Below are 20,205 nucleotides of genomic sequence, written 5' to 3' on the forward strand. Positions count from 1 at the left end.
CGCCAGGACTTCAGACTGCGCTTACTTCAGAGCCCTGTTTCGAAATCTTGAGAGCGAGCCACAGAAAGGGCAACGCACTTGTCTCAAGTTACACAAACTTTCAGTGATCAAGGGAGTGAAACGACTTGCTAGGGAACTCAATTTCTGGAAACGCATAGAAAAAGAAATCCAATCCGCCCTCTCTGGGGGGAACTCAACGTCTGTCTCCCTCCGAGACTGTTAGAGTTGGTTCCATTTGCCTAAATAAACAAAACCACAGAGGGGAAGTTTTCCCCATGGCAGTTTCGAATAATTTTGAAACAGAACTAGGAGCTCACAGAGAAAGCGGCCAGGGTGCCTCACTGCCAGCGACACCGGGCCAAAATGGACCCACACGGTGTTCTCTCCGCACGGTCATGTCTGCCGCAGCAGGCAGCACACAGACCAAAGGTCCCCGCGCTTGTCCTGCGGCTCACTTACTACAGCACCTTCCCCCAACACTACCCAAGTCCAGCAAGCCTTTGGAGCTTTCCTTTTCTAGATTTTTCTATCAGCCACTCAAAACTCAGTTACAGGTTCTCTGCGTCCAGCCTAGCACTAGGAGGGTCCTTCGAAAGCTGTGTGGAAAAACTGAATTAAAAGACAAGCTTATCTTGGTGTGAACTTAAAATCCAGGCATAATTTTATATCGTGCGCATTTCCGCAAGCCTTCGAAGGAGTCCTCCTGTTGCAAATGATCAAATGTAAACATTTCGGACTCTGTATCATCCCTGCTCATATTTCTCAGAAACAAAATTGAATCCAAAGACAGTATTTCCCAAGAAGCGCTTCTTCTTGTCGTGTGTCCAGAACCGTACCAGCTAGTCTGAAGCTGCTGTATGCTACAGACACAGATTTGAGGATAAGAAGTGGTCTTTATCTGGCCTCAATGTAACAGCGTGGGGGAGGGGCGGGGAGCAAGGTGGAGCAGCATTTTCAGGAAAGGAGAAGCCACCACTGAGTGCAGGATGAGTCACGGGCAAACCGAGGCACCTCAAGGTTCCACCTGCCTCCTAGAAACGTGGCACCTGAAACCGCGGGCGAAAGCAAACGCTGCCCTCTGAGGCGGCCAGGGTGAGAGCGCTCCAGCACAGGTGGTGGTTCCTGCCCCTCTCGCAGAACCTCTGCTAGACCCCGAAGGTCACAATTCCCCTGGGGCTGGGGCCGGGCCGAGCCGGGAGCCCCCCTCCCCCGCCCGGGGGCCAGAATGAGACTTTCCAGAGAATTCCTTTCGGCCTCCCCTCACCGTTCCCACCCCTTCAGCACAAGAGGGGGCAAGGCTGATTGTGGATCATCTGAAACGTGAAATATTAGTAAATACAAAAGCACGAAACAAGTACCTGCCAAGCACCTGGCGCGCGCTCCTTCGCCGGCTCGCTCTCTCCTCCCACACTCTGGCAACGGAATGCCCTTCAAAACCATGGCTCAGTGCTTTTGGTAAATGTTTTACGAGACACTAAACAGCCTTCGGTCCCACCCTCAGAGCAAACACCATGGAGAGAACACAGTATAATGGTGGGAAAGATACCATGCGATGTACAGTCACCTAAAGGAACAGGCAGGCTCTGCTGCCACACTTCCCCTTAAGAGGAAAAAAAAAAAAAATAGAAAATTCCCAAATTTGTTGGGAGGTGGTGGCTGGGCTAGCAGGAAGGCCTTGTAGAAATAAACCTTGACACTAGAAGCCTAGACAGGTCTTTTTTTTTTTTTAAGGTGGCATTACGATAAGCTCATTGTTCTAATCCCCAAGCAAGTCACCACTTGCTAACCTGAAAAAAAGTGTCAAAGGCGAGAATTAACAAAGGGTGGAACTCACCAGCGAAGGCACAGACACGTGAGCACCTACACATTTCTCGGAGAAAACGCAACTCAGAGGCGTTTTTCAGAAACCGTCTTCCACAATAACAAAATGTACTCCCCACTCTGCCTAGACCTCCAGTTCTTCACACTCACACACCAACTCCGCTCCGAACCAGAAGTTTTGCATTCCATTCAAGTTAACAATTACAACTGGAGGATAACAGAAACTTGCTGGCACCAAACTATTAGCATACCCAGAATGTCAGGTGCCTCTTGGTACCACCAGGGTTAACTAGATAATCAGAGGGTGTTCAGGAATCCTCCGCCTGCCTGGATTTACAGAGACTACAGATGGAGGTGGCCGCAGCCCTGGGCTCCGTGAGTGCACGGTACCTTCCTGTTCTCGGGGCCCTGGGGGACACTGAGAAGTGACGATTCATTAGCTGCCCTCGAGAATTACCAGGCTACTGTCTTGAAACCAAAGCCGTCTAGAGCAGAAGCAAAAGCTGGCTTTGGCTTCTGGAATCAGTCTCCCCCCCCCCCCACCTCTCTTTCTCTTTCTCTCTCTCTCTCTCTCTCTCTCTCTCTCTCTCTCTCTCACACACACACACACACACACACACACAGGTTAGCAAATAAGAAACACACCCCCCCCATCTTTTCCCCAGCCCTCCCTGGGTCCCCCTTGGAGTTCTGCATTGCACACCTTTAAGTTGTCTGTTGGGGTGGAAAGAAAACTGACCTTGGACTTGGAATTGAGATGGTTTTTCCAACTTCCAGCTGTGTGACTTGCAGCCAGCCAGTACCCTAACCCCTGCAAGCCTGTTTCCTCTTCTACAAAACAAGACCTTCCAGGGCCAGGGAAGCTACCTCCAAGAGCTGACAGTGCTCCCACTCGGGGAAGAGGCGTCACCTTTGGCTGTCCCAGCCCCCCCCTTACCTGATGCGTGGGTCCCATGTTACTCCCCGGGCCCTCATGCTACAGAAACTGCAGGTCAGCTCTGTGACTCAGGGCGACTGACTTCACTTCTCTTTGGTCTGATCCACTTATCTTTTTGGGTGGGTAGCATAAATGACCATTTATCTGCTTGCTCTGGGTGTGGAGACAGGGCCTGGCCAGCCCCAGGCTGTCATCCCCTTTTGCTTTCACAACACTTCTCTCCATCTTGCCCTCAACATCATTGGCTCACTTGCCCTGTAAAGTCTCCTCTGGCCTCTCCACTTCCCTCTCTCTTTCTTCCCTTCCCTATCTTCCCAGAGACAGATGGAGCATGGAGTGTGGTCATTCTCCTTCTATTTCTTCTGTCATTTTATGTAACAGAGCAAGCACCGCAGTGTGAGATGTTACACAGATGTTTTTAATGCAGATTCTCCAGATAAGGGAGTAGAGATAGAGAAAGATTCAACAATTGGCCGAGGTCACGGAGCCACTGCTGATTGGACAGGGCCTGAAGCAAGGCGGTCCTGACATACTAGTGTGTTCTTGCTGCCCACCAAGGCTCTGAGCCCCAATCCCAAAGGCACTTCTTGGGGCCCACAAGTCCCCACAATTCCTGCCAAGTGCGGCCCATGTTCCTCCCAGGTTGCTGCTGTCCTCATCTCTGTCTGCTGAGGGGGTGAAGACTCCTTCAGAGCAGTCTTTCTGTGCTTGTGTCTCTTGGGTCAGGCACCTCCGGGACACCTGTGTGCACTCAAGTGCTTTCCACACCCTACAGCATCCTTCCCTGCACCCTTGGCATGGATTCCAGCTCCAGACTGCTCAGGAAGACGGCTGCTTTTTGATTTTTTTTAAACTGTGAATCCCAAGTCGTGCCTCAAGGAGTAAATGCTAGGGAGGCACAGAAGCCAGGGATTGGGATCTTAATGTGGTGACTTTGCTTTTTTTTTTTTTTTTTTTCCGTATTTGCACAAGAAAACATGAACTATAAAGACAAGATAGGCAGAGAGCTAGGCCACACAGCTGACAGCTCTCAAGGAGCAGGTCCCAGTGGGAGTCCTCAGTCTACCCAAAAAGTCAGCCACAGGCACCCAGCAGCCTCCTCACTCCAAAACCCTGTTGCCTAAATCAAGATCCACTTGCATTTATTTTCAGCTCTTCCAAGCTCACAGCCTGTTTGGTCCTGTTCTCTTTTTCTCCTTGGTCTCCTCCCCTTCCCTACCTCTCCTTCCTTCTACCTTGTCGTCTTACTCTAGACAAACTATGCTGTCCCCTTTGAAACCCACTTACAAACTCAGTTTATCCTGGGGGCCCTCGTTTGGCTGCAAAACCCAAACACTGTGAGGTCCTCCATTCAGACAGGCCTTCCCCAGTCACTTTTCTGTGCTCACAAACTTGAAGTCTGACTTTAAATCCTAGAGACGGCATAAGAACTTCCAATATTCTGGATAGGTCCTATATTCAAATAGATTTCACACTCTGAGACTAACGTCTGTGTCCTTAAGACAGGACTGCGACTTCTGGGAATATAGATGTTTTCTGACAACATTTCCCTCCTCTAGTCCTCCAGTTCTAAGTGGAGCCTGGCTTTGTCTTTGGTATGCCTGAGTGCAGGTGCAGCCCTAGAAGGTTCAACATCAGAGTTCTGATAGGGTGGAGTATGTGACCTCTGGAGAGTGCTGCTCTTGTACTCTGAGCTCTATTCCTAAGCATCTGTCAGCTTTAGGGACCCACTTCTAGCCTGACGTCTGCAGTCTCCTCCAAAATTCCATGTGCCAACTACTATTCTGATCCCCATATCCTGACACAAACGAGGAAACACAGGCCTAAAGGAATTAACTGAGGTACTAATCGTGGGTGAAAGCCAAATTTGGAACCCTCCAGGGCTCAGCTTCCAACATCTCACCTTGTAGCTCTTAGATGGACGCTGAACTCAGAACAATGGCAATCCCCATTGCATCTCAAATGTTAGTAAATCAGTTTCTGTGGCTCCACTCCACTCTCTCCTGCCTGTGCAGTCTGCTAGCTGCCTCAAAGTGAAAACCCAGGTTGTCAGTACTGCGTGTGTCATGGAAATTTATCTGGAAGTACCCTCGGCATTCAGATGTGGAGCAGACTGTCCTAATGGATGCTTCCTTGTGCATGTCAACACTCCTGGGCTGGTTGTTCTAGAATGGTTCAGTGGTGCGCAGGCACTGAGCTAGATTCACCCTCAACACAAGCTGGGAAGTTTGCCAATGATTCCGTACCAGCTGAAGCAAATGCAACCAGTGCTTGCTTTGGCAGCACACCTACTGAATCAAACGTAACCATAACTGTAAGCTAAGGCCCCTTTTTAATCACAGGATCACAGCCCAGCCACTGGATTTACTTAAGGAGCTTGGGCTCAACAGTAAACAAACTAGAGAAAATTACTGTTATTGTTATTATTTATGATCCAGCATTGAGATAAGACTAGGTTCTCCATTGTGTCACATCAGCTGCAGACACAGAAACAAGCCTGCTGGCCTCCAGCTAGGGGAGGGGAGGGGAGGGGAGGGGAGGGACCCCCCCCCCCCCCAGTTACCAACTGCAGAAGGAGATCGACACAAGGGGGAGATAGATACTAGTTTTTTGTAGAACATTTTGAGAATGTTTAACAAAGGGAAGATTTCCTTTTCATATACTTTTTGTTTTATAAACTTGAATTTTTATTAAAGGAAAGGCACATGACCTTGTGTACAAAGCCCAGAGTAATAGAATTTTGAAAATAAGTCAGGGCCAGTGCTGTGGCGCAGCAGGTTAAAGCCCCAGCCTGCAGTGCTGGCATCCCATATGGGTGCCATTTCGAGTCCTGGCTGCTCCTCTTCCAATCCAGCTCTCTGCTATGGCCTGGGAAAGCAGTAGAAGATGGCACAAGTATTTGGGCCCCTGCACCTACGTGGGAGACCCGGAAGAGGCTCCTGGCTTTGGATCAGCTCAGCTCTGGCTGTTGCAGTCATTTGGGGAGTGAACCAATGGAATGGAAGACTCTCTGGCTCTACCTCTCTCTCTGTAACTCTGCCTTTCATATAAATAAAATAAATTTAAAAAAAAAGATTAAAAAAAGAGAAAAATAAGTCTAGGGTGATAAAAACACTGAAAATTAGCCCAAAGTAGAGGATGGGACAAGGAGAGGAGGAAAAAATACATACAAGAGAGGAAAAAAGATGCCAAGACTTGGTGAAAAACTAGAGAAGAGGTTTAAGTGGGAGGAAGATCTGGGGAAGCCCATGGGCTCTAGACACCCGGGTGGCCAAGTAAGAAAAACTATCACCAGTGCATTTGGCCTCAGGGCCCACCTGGCAAAGCCGCCATCTGAGTTCAGACACTGGCTCTGCCCCTTCCTTGGCCCTCGTGGCCAGGTCTTCCCTCCCACGTGCAGCCCCCTTATCTGCTCACTACATCAAGATTCCTCAAGCACTGACAGGCGTGGCAGCAAGAGGGAAAAGAAGAAGGACTAAATGAGATGCAGACATGGGCTCCCTCCCGAGCCGGCCTCAGATGACCAAGGACTGTCACAGGCCCTCAGAGCTTAATCTCGCAAATGCTGAATGTCAAGGAGGACTCGGCCAGAAACCGTGACTCATCAAATTCCCAAAGTCAAGACCAGAACGCACAGACTCTGGATCCAAGGACTTGCTTTCCTCCAGCCCGGGAAGTCACGGCGCCCTGCTTGCTCCGTGGCATTTAGACCCACAGGAGATAGGGCAGAGCGTGCTGCGTCCTCCCCTCCAGCCCAGCTGGCCTATCCTGCCTTCGGGGTTCCCTAACACATACAGAACTTGGACTTGTAACCCGGTCGTTAAGCCCTGCCTTCGTGACATTTCATAAAGTAAGTGGTAGGCGAAAGCATCCTGCCATCAGTCCCACTCCAATGTTCACAGAAAGTGGGGGGGGCTGGCATTCAAGGTCAGCTGCTCTGCCTCCAACCCAGCTTCCTGCTGCTGCACCTGGGAAGGCGGCGGCAGATGGCCCAAGCACTTGGGCCCCTGCCACCCACGTGGGAGACTAGGATAGGGCCTCTGGCTCCTGGCTTCAGCCTGGCCCTATCCTGGCTGTTGTTGCCATCTGGGGAGTGAAGCAGCAGGTGAAAGATTTCTCTCCCTGTCACTCTGCCTTTCAAATAAAATAAATAAGAGGGAAAAGAGACCTCAAAAATAAAGCACCGTCATCCCATATGGGAACCGGTTCGAGACCCAGCTGCTCCACTTCCTGTCCAGCTCTCTGCTATGGCCCGGGATAACAGTGGAAGATGCCCCAAGTGCTTGGGCCCCTGCACCCACGTGGGAGACCTGGAAGAAGCTCCTGGCCCCTGGCTTTGGATCGGCGCAGCTCTGGCCGTTGCGGCCATCTGGAGAGTGAAGAATCGGATGGAAGACCTCTCTCTCTCTGCCTCTCTTCTCTCTGTGTAACTCTTTCAAATAAATAAATAAATATTTAAAAATAAAATAAATATTTAAAAATAAAATAAATAAAAGTGATGGTGTACGTACATGAAGTTCTATTAATACAGGGTTGACAAAGATTTTCTCTCGAGTCAGAAGGTGAGTATTTTAGGCTTTGCAGACCACACAGTCTCTGTACATTTTTTTCCTTTATTTTTTTTCCCCAACTAATTAAAAGCATAAAAATCAGGGGAGGCACGGCACGGCAGGTTAAGCTGCCACTTGGGAAGCCCAATCTCAGATCAGAATGCCTGGGTCAAGGTCTGGCTCGCTCCCCATTCCAGCTTCCTCCTAATGCAGACCCAGGGAGGCAGCAGATGACGGCTTGAGTACTTGAGACCCTGCCACCCACGTGGAGTTCCTGGATCCTGGCTTTGGCCTGGCCCGGCCCTGGCTGTTGCAGCCATTTGGGGAATGAACCAGCCAATGGGAGATCTCTCTGTCTCTCTCACTCTTTTTCTCTCCCTCTCTCTGCCTTTCAAATATATTAAATGGATAAAATCTAAAAAATTTTAAGACATTTCCATCTGTGCCTCAAAATTCCAAACCTAGCATGATCTAAGAGTGCCAGCAGTTGAGGATGCCATGCGCTACTTCAGGTCATGAGGTCCAAGTCATACGCTAATTGACACAAAGACCTGGGACCACCAACTTACTTCCTGATTTATTTCCAAATTACTTCTTTCTACTACTCTTCTTCAGAGCACACTGCCAATTCAGTACTAAAAATTCAACTCAACAAATGCTTATAAAGTATTTCCTATATACCCAGCACTGGATGGGTGCCCTAGGGAGACAAAGCAAGGGAGAGGGTTCCTCCCCCTGAAAACCTTTTGATCCCTCTGAGAAAACAAGATACAGGCACATGAAACAAATTATTCTGCCTTACATTGTTATGTAATACCGATAGAACTTTCTGTAATGGTGCAAAGGTTCTTTATCCTCACTTTATCCAATATATGGTAGCCAGGAGCCAGCCACATGTGGTTATTGAGCTCTTGAAATATGAGTCATTTGACAAGGAAATGAACACTTTAACCGATTTTAATTTTCAATTCATATACATTTAAACAACAAACATGCAGTTAGTGGCTACCATTGTGGACATCACGGCCCTGTAAGAATAGTTCTAGCTACCGCGGGAGCGTGAAGGAGACTGCGAGTTCCATTTCAAGCAATCTCTCAGGGCTTGGAGCAGACACCATGAGCAAAGCTTACCCTCCCAACTTGAAGCTTATGGACAAGAAGTTGTCATTGAAATTAAATGGTGGCATGGAAATTTATATTCATTAAATAAAAGATAAAAAAAAAATTTAAAAAAAAAAAAAAAGAAAGAAATTAAATGGTGGCAGACATGACCAAGGAATCCTGTAGGGATTTGATCCTTTTATGAACCTTGTGATAGACAGATGTGTGGAGAAGGCACATGGTGGACAACAGAACAATACTGGAAGGTGGTAGTACAAGGAAATAGTATCAATCATGTTAGAAGCCTTGGAACGAGTATGACTGTTCAACAAAGAAATCCATGTTCCCTCTGCAAAGGACTTGTTTTACTATGATGTACAAGTTGGGTCATGTACATTTTTATATTAAATTTTTTGTTAAATAAACTTTTGTGAGTCAAAAAAAAAAAAAAGGAGAAGAAGAAGAAGAATGGTTCTGGATCTGGATGGAAAATACGTGGCATTTATCCTGTCACTTCCTCCTGTAACAATGGGAGAAGCCTCTGCTGAACACACTGGTTCTCAGGGTTCTCCACCAACAGCCTGGGGGTGGCGCAGAGACAAAAGGACAAAGGTGAAGGGAGGAGGAGGTGTCTGAGCTGAGCCTCAGGACCACACGTGGACAGGCAGCCAGGAAAGGACCCGAGCCCGGGAGCCCCAGGTAGAGAACGCACGAGCAAAGGCGATGAATGGAGCTGGCCGAGAAGGGGGAGCTGTGGGGGAGATAAGGGACAGGAAGAAAGGTAGCGCTAGATTAAGACTTTGAAATGCCAGGAATTTGGACTTTCCTCATGGGCAACAACAGGAAGGTTTAAGCAGGCTAAGGACTAGACCAACAGCTGCTGGAGGAGGAGGGCTCTCCGATAGCCGGCCACAGAAGGGGCAGTATCGGGACAGATCCACAAGAAGGCTCTGACAGCCATGGCTGCTAGTCTTCTTCTGGAAACGAATACACGTGGATTCAACAAAGTGTACAAGTCATGGGAAATCACATAGAAGCTAAATATGAAAGTCAAGGCCGGCCACGGCTGACACTGTGGTGCACTTTCCCTTCTACAGTGAGTGCATTAATTTAGGACTAACATCAGGACTTAGACTAGGAATGTGGCTGCATGAATAAACAGAAAGGGGCATTAAATAATTTAAAAAATGTATTTATTTGGAAGAGTTTTACACACAAGGAGAGAAAGAGAGAGAGAGAGAGAGAGAGAATCTTCCATCCACTGGTTCATTCCCCAGATGGCCACAATGGCAGGGCTGGGCCAGGCAGGAGCCAGGAGCCAGGAGCAGCCTGTTCCAGGTCTCCCACATGGGTTCAGGGGCCCTACACTTGGGCCATCTTTTGCTGCTTTTCGCAGGCCATTATCAGAGAGCTGGATTGGAAGTGCAGCAGTGGGGACACGAACCCGCGCCCATATGGGATCGCAAGTGGCAGCTTAATCTGACATGTCAGGAGTCTGGCCTCAAAGCAATTTTTGAGTGAGGCAGTGGGGTGGAGAGGAAGGGTTATTAGCATCAAGAGATTTGCATTCTAGGCCTGGATGTACCCTGAGCCTCAAGCTGGGTTCCCTCATTTTAGAATCAGGATACCGGCCCATGGCAACTTTTTTTTTTTTATTTTTTTTTTTATTTTTTTTTTATTTTTTGGACAGGCAGAGTGGACAGTGAGAGAGAGAGACAGGGAGAAGACAGTGACAGAGAGAGACATTGGTTCACCCTCCAATGGCCGCCATGGCCGGCGCACTGCGGCCAGCGCACCGCAATGATCCGAAGCCAGGAGCCAGGTGCTTCTCCTGGTCTCCCACGGGGTGCAGGGCCCAAAGCACTTGGGCCATCCTCCACTGCACTCCCGGGCCACAGCAGAGAGCTGGCCTGGAAGAGGAGCAACCGGGATAGAATCCGGCACCCCGACCGGGACTAGAACCCGGGGTGCCAGCGCCACAGGCGGAGGATTAGCCTAGTGAGCCACAGCACCGGCCCCATGGCAACTTCTTAACCTCTTCTTACCAGTGTCAAATTAAGAGTAAGATGAGATTTTTGAGACCTCCCCCCAAAAACCTAAAATGAAACTAAAAATGCGGATACGTCTTGTGTATTTTAAGCAGATATCACAGCTAGATGGCAGAGGACTGTCATAAGACAAAAATATTCCACTGATCTTGAGGTTGTACCAACAGCATAGAGCACTTGGCAATCTGGGAGATTTTAGGTATAAAATGCATGTTCTGAGCAATGCTGTGTGGAGGATCTGTAATTGTGGTTTGCGGTACACAGAACTGGGGAGCCAAAGATTTTCAAAGCCCAATCTACCTTTGCAGACCACAGGAAAAACAAAAACAGCTGCTAGAGAATGCGTCATTCTCTCAGGTGCAACAGAGCAATAACCCATAGTCATTCCCCAGGCTAATTAGCGAAGTCTGTGGGGCAGGTGTCAAGCACCTTGGGACACTCACATCCCACACTGGAGTGCCAGGCTTCTAATCCTGGCTCTGCTCCCAATCCCAGTTTCCTGCTAATGTGCGCCCTGGGAGGCCACAGGTGATGGCCAATGTCCTTGAATTCCTGCCACACACATGGGTGACCCAGACTGAGTTCAGTCTCCTGGCTTTGACCTAGCCTAGTCCTGGCTGTTGTGGGTATTTAGGGAGGAAACCAGTGGATGGAAGATTCCTTTCTCTCTCTCTCAAGTAAATAAGAAATAGTCTTGTCACATGCTGTCCTCTGCCATGTTATATAAAGCAGCAAGCAGACCCCCACCAGATGCCATGATCTTGGGCTTCCCGGCCTCTAGAACCATGAGAAATAAACTTCTTTCCATCACCCCATCAGTGGTGCTCGGGTGTAACAACAGAAAACAGACTCAGACAGCACATGTGCCAGCTCAGCATGCACTAGCTGTGAAGTCTGTCCAGGTTACTGAACTCTCTGATAAACCTCAGTTTCCTCGCTTGCAAAACAGGAATCCTAACACCCGCCTTATGAGATTATTGTAGAGATGAAAACTGGTTATTCAAATAAAAAGATGGGGGTGCCGGCGCTGTGGCGGGGTGGGTAAAGCTGCCACCTGCAGGACCAGCATCCCATATGGGCACCAGTTTGAGTCCTGGTTGCTCTACTTCAATCCAGCTCAGTACTAATGTGTCTGGGAAAGCAGCAGAGGGTGGCTTAAGTCCTTGGGCCCCTCCAAGGGAGACCTGGAGGAAGCTCCTGGCTCCTGGCTTCAGTCTGGCCCAGCCCACACCATTACAGCCATTTGGGGAGTGAACCAGCGTATGGAAGTCCCCTCTCTGTCTCTCCTTCTCTCTGTAATCCTTTCAAATAAATAAAATAAACCTCAAATAAAAAGATAATGTAAGTAAGACTTCTCCTGAGCCTGACATATACAGGTCACTCCATAAAAAAGTTGCTACAATTATATTTAATGACTTTTTTTTTTCACTTTTTTTTTTTTTTTAAGATTTATTTACATTATTTTAAGGCAGAGAAACAGAGAACGAGAGGGAGAGACAGAGGGATCTTCTATCCACTGGTTTACTCCCTAAATGGCTGCAACAGCCAGGTCTGGGTCAGACCGAAGCCAGGAGCCAGGAACCCCATCCTGGGCTCCCACATGGGTGGCAAAGGCCCAAGCACTTAGGCCATCTCTGCCTCCCCAGGTGTGCTAGCAGGAAGCTCAAATGAGGAGGACTCGAATAAGACCTCCAATACAAGATGCAGACAGGTACGTGGAGGGTTTAACCTGCGGGTCGCAGCGCCAGCTCCCAATTCATCCGATTACACCCAGATAAACAAAAACCTGCCATGCTTAGATTCACAGGCCCTGTTTGTGTCCAGCGCCCTCTCACTCCAGCCTGGCATCTCCATAACCACTTCATTCTTGGCTTAAGAGTTGCTTACATTTTGCCAACCTTGACATTAGTTTCAAAAGAAACCCACATAGTTAGCAGACACAGGACTTTTGATATTCTTGATGAAAACAAGCTGGTCATTCTGTTCCTGTTATTTCCTGGAAGCCAATACTAGAGCACACAGCAGTGAGTATGGCTGAAACAAACGTCGGACATTCTGTTTCTGTCTTTCCTTGAGCAGCTGACAAATCTGGGAGCAACCTGTTTGAACCAACCGCAGCCTTGGATGAGGCCTTGACTCGGCACAACTCTGATGCATGCCTACAGACTGCTTTGCAGACCATGGTTCTTTCTAGATTGTTTTTATCTTATTTATTTGAAAGGCATAGAGATAGACACATAGAGATCTCCCATCCACTGGTTCACTCTCTAAATAACCCTAACAGCCAGGGCTGGGCCAGGCTGAAGCCAAGAGCCCAGAATTCAGTCTGGGTCACCCACATGAGACATCACCTGCTGCCCCTCAGGGTGCACACTAGCAGGAAGCTGGAATGAAGTCCACTTCTGGGTATATGGGGCTAACCCAAAATATTTTTAGAAAAATGAAATTAAAAGTTTCTTTTGCAGACCATGTTTTTTCGCAGACGTCATGATGACATCTCAGTGTCACCTATGAATCTGCCATTGAACTTTTGTTCAATGCTGACATTAGCTCAGATGACGGCCTCATCACTCAAGAGTATTCTCCTTGCTTTCCAGAGCATTAAATATTCTCCTCTAGAGCTTTATGCCACTGACAGCCCACTGTTCTGCCCAAAGACACCTAACATTTTGTTTTCCTCACGCCTTTCATTTTCCTTGTGCAGGATGGGAACAAACCACCTCCTTGTAGGAGAGACAGGCCTCCTTTTGTAGGCAAACATCACCTTGTCTGCCATATCATTGGTCAAGTCATGGCTCCCATCTACCTCTCTCCCTCTTCGGTTTTGCAAATGGGTTATCTCGTTTGGCAAAGAGCAGGTCATCAAAGAGCAGGTAGCCAAAGAAACCGCCTGATCAATGAAACTTTTGCCCACATGAGTAAACTAATTTTAACCAGGGAAACTATCCAATTTAGGATTAGCCTCAAACTCCACACCCTTATATTCTATGAAAAAAAAACAAAAAAAACAAAAAAAAACAAACGAAAAAAAAAACACAGTTTTTCCAAACACCTGTTTGGATCTAAAAAAACTGACCTCAGTGACATGAATGCTCTGTGATGAGATCACGGGTTGATTGTGTTCACAGTGGGCTGTGAGTTGGGTCCAACTACTCTGAGATCAAGCCTTGGCAAAGCCTTTACGTGTATCACCATGGGAATTACACACTTTTTTGTTGTAGATGTTTTTTTGTGTCTATAAACTGCAAAGGACTTAAGGGTTACTTCTCCCTAAGTTTTCACTACCCACAAGTCCCATGCCAGAATTAACTGCCACTGAATCAGACGAGAGCTCAGAACAAGAACAGGAAAGGAAGAGGTGCAGACAAGAAGGTAAAGGATTTACTGGTTGGTAAATCTGGATACATGGAAGCAAGGGATCCAAACCACCACTGAGTACGTGGGCTTTGATGTGCCCTGTTCTAGGTCACTCTTGTTTGTTATTAGCATTTCTTATTAACCAAGTGCTTAACTCTCATTCTAAAACTCTGATGGGGCAAGGATCACGCCTGAATTAGCTTCGTACCTCCTTCTGCACCTGCTCCAGTTCCTGCCAATGGCGGTTCCATGTCGGTTCATTAATTTGAATCGAACGGAATCATGGGCCACTTTTTCTGCTTTGTAGTAATACGTTCTCTTGAACAAAGAGTAATACGTAATGCGTACTGGGGACATGTCTCTTCCGTTTCTGAGAGAAGCAGCAGCGAAGTCACTTCTAGAACCTGCCTGTGAAGGCCGCCCTGAGCAGCCCAGGGTCTCTGTGACAGGTCCCAGCGGGTAGCTGACTAAACAGAACAGACTCTGCTTCAACTCACTGCTGGGTCTGTGTGTGTGTGTGTGTGTGTGTGTGTCCTTCGGCTAGTTTCCCTCACATGGCCCACATGCACAGGTCTAAAAGGCTCCCCTTAATGCGGAAACAGGGGTGGAAATTTGCACAGTAGTTAAGAGCTCTGCTTGGCACAGCTAAGGCTGCTGCAGGCACTTGGGGAGTGAACCAGCAGATGCAAGCTACGTCTGTCTCTCTGCCTTTTAAATGGGAGGAAAATAAACATAATTCTTAAAAATAATAACGGGAAGGCCATTCCTCTAAATGTCTACCTTTCATGGTTTTTAGAAAAATTTCTTTCTGGCCAGCGCCACAGCTCACTAGGCTAATCCTCCGCCTGTGGCGCTGGCACACCAGGTTCTAATCCTGGTTGGGGCGCCGGGTTCTGTCCCGGTTGCTCCTCTTCCAGTCTAGCTCTCTGCTGTGGCCCGGGAGTGCAGTGGAGGATGGCCCCAGTGCTTGGGCCCTGCACCTGCATGGGAGACCAGGAGAAGCACCTGGCTCCTGGCTTCTGATCAGCGCAGTGCACGGGCCACAGCGGCCATTGTGGGGTGAACCAATGGAAAAGGAAGACCTCTCTCTCTCTCTCTCTCTCTCACTGTCCACTCTGCCTGTCAAAAAAAAAAAAAAAGAAAGAAAGAAAAAAGAAAAGAAAAAAGAATATAAGAGTGGGAATAAGAGAGGGAAGAGATGTGCAATTCGGGACATGCTCAAGCTGACTTACCTCAAACAGTAGAGTTAGAAACATACCAGGGGATTCGAATTCAATCCCATCGAGGTGGCATGTACCAATGCCATCTCACTAGTCCCAGTGATCAATTTCTGTTCACAATTGATCGTAATGATAGGACTAAGAACCACAGGGATTACATAAACAAGAATAGTGTCTGCAAATACTAGCTGATAGAATCAAAAAGGGAGAGAATGGTCCAACATGGGAAGTGAGATACACAGCAGACCCATAGAATGGCAAATGTCCTAACAGCACTCTGGCCTCATAATCAGCCCTTAAGGCATGTGGATCCGGCTGAAATGCCCATGAGAGTATTTCAGGCATGGAAAGCCAAGACACTCTGGGGGAAAAAAAGAAACCTAAATGAAAGATCTCCACGAGTGAGATCCCAGTGGAAAAAATGGGTCATCAAAGAAAGAGGTACCTTTCTCTGAAGGGAGGAGAGAACTTCCACTTTGACCATGGCCTTGTCTAAAAATGATCAGAGTCAGTGAACCCAGGGGGCTTCCATAGCCTTGGCAGCTCATGACAAGAGCCTAGGGTGATTACTGATGCCATAAACAAGAGTGTCAATTTGTTAAGTCAACAACAGGAGTCACTGTGCACTTACTCCTCATGTAGGATCTTTGTCCTTAGTGTGCTGTACATTGAGATTTAATGCTATAACTAGTACTCAAACAGTATTTTTCACTTTACGTTTCTGTGTGGGAGCAAACTGTTGAAATCTTGACTTAATGTATGCTAAACTGATCTTCTGTATATAAAGAGAATCGAAAATGAATCTTGACATGAATGGAAGGGGAGAGGGAGTGGATAAGGGGAGGGTTGCGGGTTGGAGGGACGTTATGGGGGGGAAGTCATTGTAATCAATATTCTGTACTTTGGAAATTTATATTCATTAAATAAAAGTCAAAACATTTTGCACTAAAAAAAAAGAGAAAAAAAGAAAAAAAAAGAAAAATTTCTTTCTAAGAGATCTGTGAACTCACTGAATGAGCTCCAATTCAACCCATTTTCAACTTGTAGGTTAAACGATAGCCAGCTTTCAATGTGTCAGCTCATTAGAATGGAAATCTAGGCTATGGTTAGTAGGACTCCGAATGTTGTTTTACTCAAAGTCCCCAAAGGGCACAGGGAACTCTGACTTTTCCCCTTCACATTTCCGAGAGATTTCCACCATCTGCCTTCCAGTGCCCACATGGTCACAGGGGAACACACACTTCTGATGGCTTCAGGAAAATCAGGTAATGACCCGGATGTCAACTGTGTTAGAGGGGTGGCCAAAGAGGTGCCCTAAGGTCCATACTAAAAGCTCAAATTTCTTTTTACTGGTCATGGCCAGAAACTGTCTTTCCTTTGATAAAGAGAAAAGTGACCAAGCTCATCTTAGACTGAGGCAAAAATAAAAAATTAAATTATACATACATAGGCCTGTGAAAAGTGTTTGTCTAGTTATGATCACCCCTATATTCAAGAGACTTTTCAGAAAATGACCCCATCAAATTCACTCATGACTAGGAAACCAGTAAGCTTGAGATGGCCAACTGGGTGGAAACAGCATTCCTAGTGGGATGTGTGTATGCGTTGGGGGATGGGTAGGGTACTTCAAAAAGTTCATGCAAAATGGAATCAAGAAGTTTATTTTGGTGGGAAAAAAATGGAATCTGCAGTTTTTTCATACTATGCATTGTCCATGAATTTTTGGAAGATATCTTGTACATGTATGCATTTCTGAATCTATCAATTTTGTCAGTGGCCCAAGTGCCCCAGCTCAACAATATAGACAGCATCAGCACAGAACACTAAGCTTTAAAACCTGAGATTCTCACAATGGCCCCAAATCCAAATCAGGGTCGCACAGCTAGCTCAAGCAGCCAGCCTCTGTTGGTTTCTATTTAAACCACCTATTTTGGAAGAACCATACACCGCCTATGCCAACAATCACCTCTCCCTGGTGCCATCAAAGGAGGAGAAGTGGACACATCTGTTGGGCAAAACAAGCTGGACTCTAAGCTGACTGCCTCCCTGCGGAAGGCAGGGGAGGGAACGGAAGAGCAGACATTTGGGGAAGATTCAAAGGATTAGTAGGAAAGCAGGACTTGGGATCTGAGGGATTTCCATCTGAACCACCAAAAAAAAAAAAAAAAAAAAAAAAAAATCAGATCATCAGTTTGTAAGCAATCTCTTTGAGGGGTTTTAAGGATTCTTCGAAAAATGTGGCTAAGTCTTAATTCTACAAGAGACGCCTATTTATCTGAAGCCACCCTCTCCCTACCTCTCCCTTGGGTGGGGGTCGGGGTGGGGGGTCCAGGCTATGCCTTGAACCCAATCTGAACCCAACCTTTACTCTCCACGTTGGGCCCCTGGCCCAGGCTGCTTTGTACAGTTGCTCCACCTGCCCCCACCCCCCCGACCAAGTAAACCATTCATTGTCCAGGTCTCAGTTAAACAGCACTGAAATTCCAAGACATTTTCCGACCGTTACCCTCTCAGCAAAACTGTGTTAGGCCCTCTTGCCTTAAACTCCTTTAACTACTTACACTTTTTCATCAGGCCACTTGTTACTCTTATTATTTAATGTCTACATTAAATATTTACATTAATGTTTACAACAGTACTATTTAAGGTTGTGAAAACGTCTTAATTACCTAGCACATAGCACACAGCCCTGCCTGCTGCCTGACTTGGGCATTGGTCTACTGTCACCCATGGTGCTTTTGCAAATCTTAGTGTCTGTGTAGGGGCTGGCATGGCATAGCAGGCTAAGCCACCATCTGTGAGGCCAGCATTCTGGATGGACCCTAGATGGAGTCCCGGCTGCTCCACTTTTGATACAGCTCCCTGCCAATGCACCTGCGAATGCAGCAGAAGATGGCACATGTGTTTGGGCCCCTGTACCCAGGTGGGAAACCAGGACAAAGCTCCTGGCTCCTAGCTTCAGCCTGGCCCAGCCCTGGCCATTGTGGCCATTTGGGGAGTGAACCAACAGAGGAAGTATGCTCTCTCTCTCACTCTCTTTCTCTCTCTCTCAAATAAACAAATCATTAAAAGAAAATTCCACTCTTTAAAAAAAAAAGGCACTTAGACTCTGAAAACCCAGAGGAAGGGTTGTAATACTGGCCATTCGGCAGTGGAGGATGGCCCAAGTGCTTGGGCCCTGCACCTGCGTGGGAGACCAGGAGGAGGCACCTGGCTCCTGGCTTCGGATTGGCGCAGCGCACCAGCCGTAGCGGTCATTGGAGGGTGAACCAACGGAAGGAAGACCTTTCTCTCTGTCTCTCTCTCTCTACAGACCTACAGGGTACTCTAGCGTGGAAATGAAGCACACACAAAAACAACGGTGGACGTGTTTAAACGTGGGGTGGGGGGAGGGTTAGCACTTGGATGTCACTGTGGAATGTTCCTCTACTGCCCCCACCCTGAATCACGCTCATTTGAACATTCTGAAGAGAAAGACGCAGTCTCAACTCACCGAACCTCCTCAGCGGGCCAGGCAGTGGCTGCTCTCTGCCGGGTGGCCTGGTGTAAGGTGTCCCTCTAACGCCTCCGTTACCTGAACAGCGAAATGGAAAAGACAACATTACTGACCCAAAGAAGGAGGATGCGCAGCTCACTGGGCGTGGGGTGGAAAGGGGGAGAGAGGGATACACAGAAGAAATACAGTTTTGGGGTCTGGTGCTATGGCATAGCGGTAAAGCTGCCGCCCGCCGTGCCGGCATCCCATATGGATGCCATTTCAAGTCCCGGCTGCTCCTCTTCTGATCCAGCTCTCTGCTATGGCCTGGGAAGGCAGTGGAAGATGGCCCAAGTCCTTGGATCCCTGCACCTGTATAGGAGACCCAGAGGGAGCTCCTGGCTCCTGGCTTCGGATCAGTGCAGCTCCGGCTGTGGGAGTCTCCACCCAATTGGAGAGTGAACCAGCTGAAAGAAGACCCCTCTCTCTCTCTCTCTCTCTTTGTTTCTCCTTCTCTCTCTGTGTAACTCTGACTTTCAAATAAATAAATAAATCTTTAAAAAAAATTACAGTTTTGCTATCATGCCACACCTCTGTGTGTCCATGGAATTACAGGGAAAGCTATAAAACTATGTGAACAGGAAGCTCCCACAAGCCCACACACAGTGGAGAAAACAGGTCATACTCTTTTGCCAGGTCTGCAAGGCTATCCAGTTTCATTTAAGCTAAAGGGAAGTCGATGGAAAAAAAATCTTACTCCGATACAGAGAGAAGGAAATATACACAGAGTCTTCAAAAAGTTCATGGAAAATGCACAGGAGGGGAAAGCTAGGCACGGCTTTCAGATTTTTTCGCACCGAAACTATCTCCTAATTCCATTGTCCACGAGCCTGGTGAGGTGCCCTTGTACAAAGGGGCACAGAAACAGGAACAGGAAGCTCGCAGGTGTCCCCGGCACTCAGTGCTCAGCCCCACTGCTTGCTAGGCTGGGTGATTTCCGGCATCTCACTTGGTTTGCTCATCCTCATCCCACATGGGCCTAGCAGATATGAAACCCTTGTGGCCAGAGAAAACGCTCAGCAACAGACAGCTAGGATTATCCTATTCATTTAAAATTCTTTCTGCAGAGGTACGTTAAATTGTGGGTTTTGAGGTAAATTGCCAAACATGCAAAACTGTTTCAAACATTTTGACTCATGCTTGAGATGTTCCTTCAACTATGGAAGCCCTTAAGAGCTGGCTTTTCTGCCCCTATCTAGATAATGTGTTCCCTACCCATTCAGCTTCATGATTAAGTATTTTTTTGATTAGCTTAGTTCCACACAGCAGATTCGACTACAATACCACCTTACCAGGAATGAATAGGACGGAGCTGAGTGGGGATGCAGCGGGTTAAGCTGCCATTTGCAATGCCAGCATCCCATATAAGTACTGGTTCAAGCTCCACTTTCCATCCAGCTCCCTGCTATGCGCCTAGGAAGGCAGTGGAGGATGGCCCAAGTGCTTGGGCCCTGCACCCACATGGGAGGGAGTTCCGGGCTCCTGCCTTTGGCCTTGTGTAGCCCCTGTCATTGCAGCCATATGAGGAGTGAACCAGAAATGGAAGATCTCTCTCTCTCTCTTTCTCTCTCCCTCCCTCCCCCTCCCTCTTTCCGTGTTTGTGTGTGTGTGTGTGTGTATATGTATCTATTGCTCT

General features: G+C 47.7%; 1 protein-coding gene and 1 pseudogene across 10 annotated transcripts in view; one reads left to right on the forward strand and one right to left on the reverse strand.

Moving 5' to 3' along the window:
- The window catches only part of RBM47 (RNA binding motif protein 47), a 206,378-nt gene that overhangs the window by 77,638 nt on the left and 108,535 nt on the right, over nucleotides 1–20,205 (reverse strand). For 6 of the 10 annotated variants that reach the window (XM_051830835.2, XM_070068133.1, XM_051830860.2 and 3 more), the window contains one exon: nucleotides 18,528–18,608. The gene's annotated coding sequence lies outside the window, so the exon portion shown is untranslated. Of the gene's footprint in view, nucleotides 1–1,358; nucleotides 1,512–1,834; nucleotides 2,014–2,758; nucleotides 3,125–18,527; nucleotides 18,609–20,205 lie in introns of those variants that run through there. The other 4 variants (XM_051830883.2, XM_017350810.3, XM_070068135.1 and 1 more) reach the window with 3 other exon arrangements.
- On the forward strand, nucleotides 8,301–8,730 carry LOC108178953 (small nuclear ribonucleoprotein G pseudogene; annotated as a pseudogene).

The sequence above is a fragment of the Oryctolagus cuniculus genome, chromosome 2, assembly GCF_964237555.1.
Source record: "Oryctolagus cuniculus chromosome 2, mOryCun1.1, whole genome shotgun sequence".
Taxonomy (NCBI): domain Eukaryota; kingdom Metazoa; phylum Chordata; class Mammalia; order Lagomorpha; family Leporidae; genus Oryctolagus; species Oryctolagus cuniculus.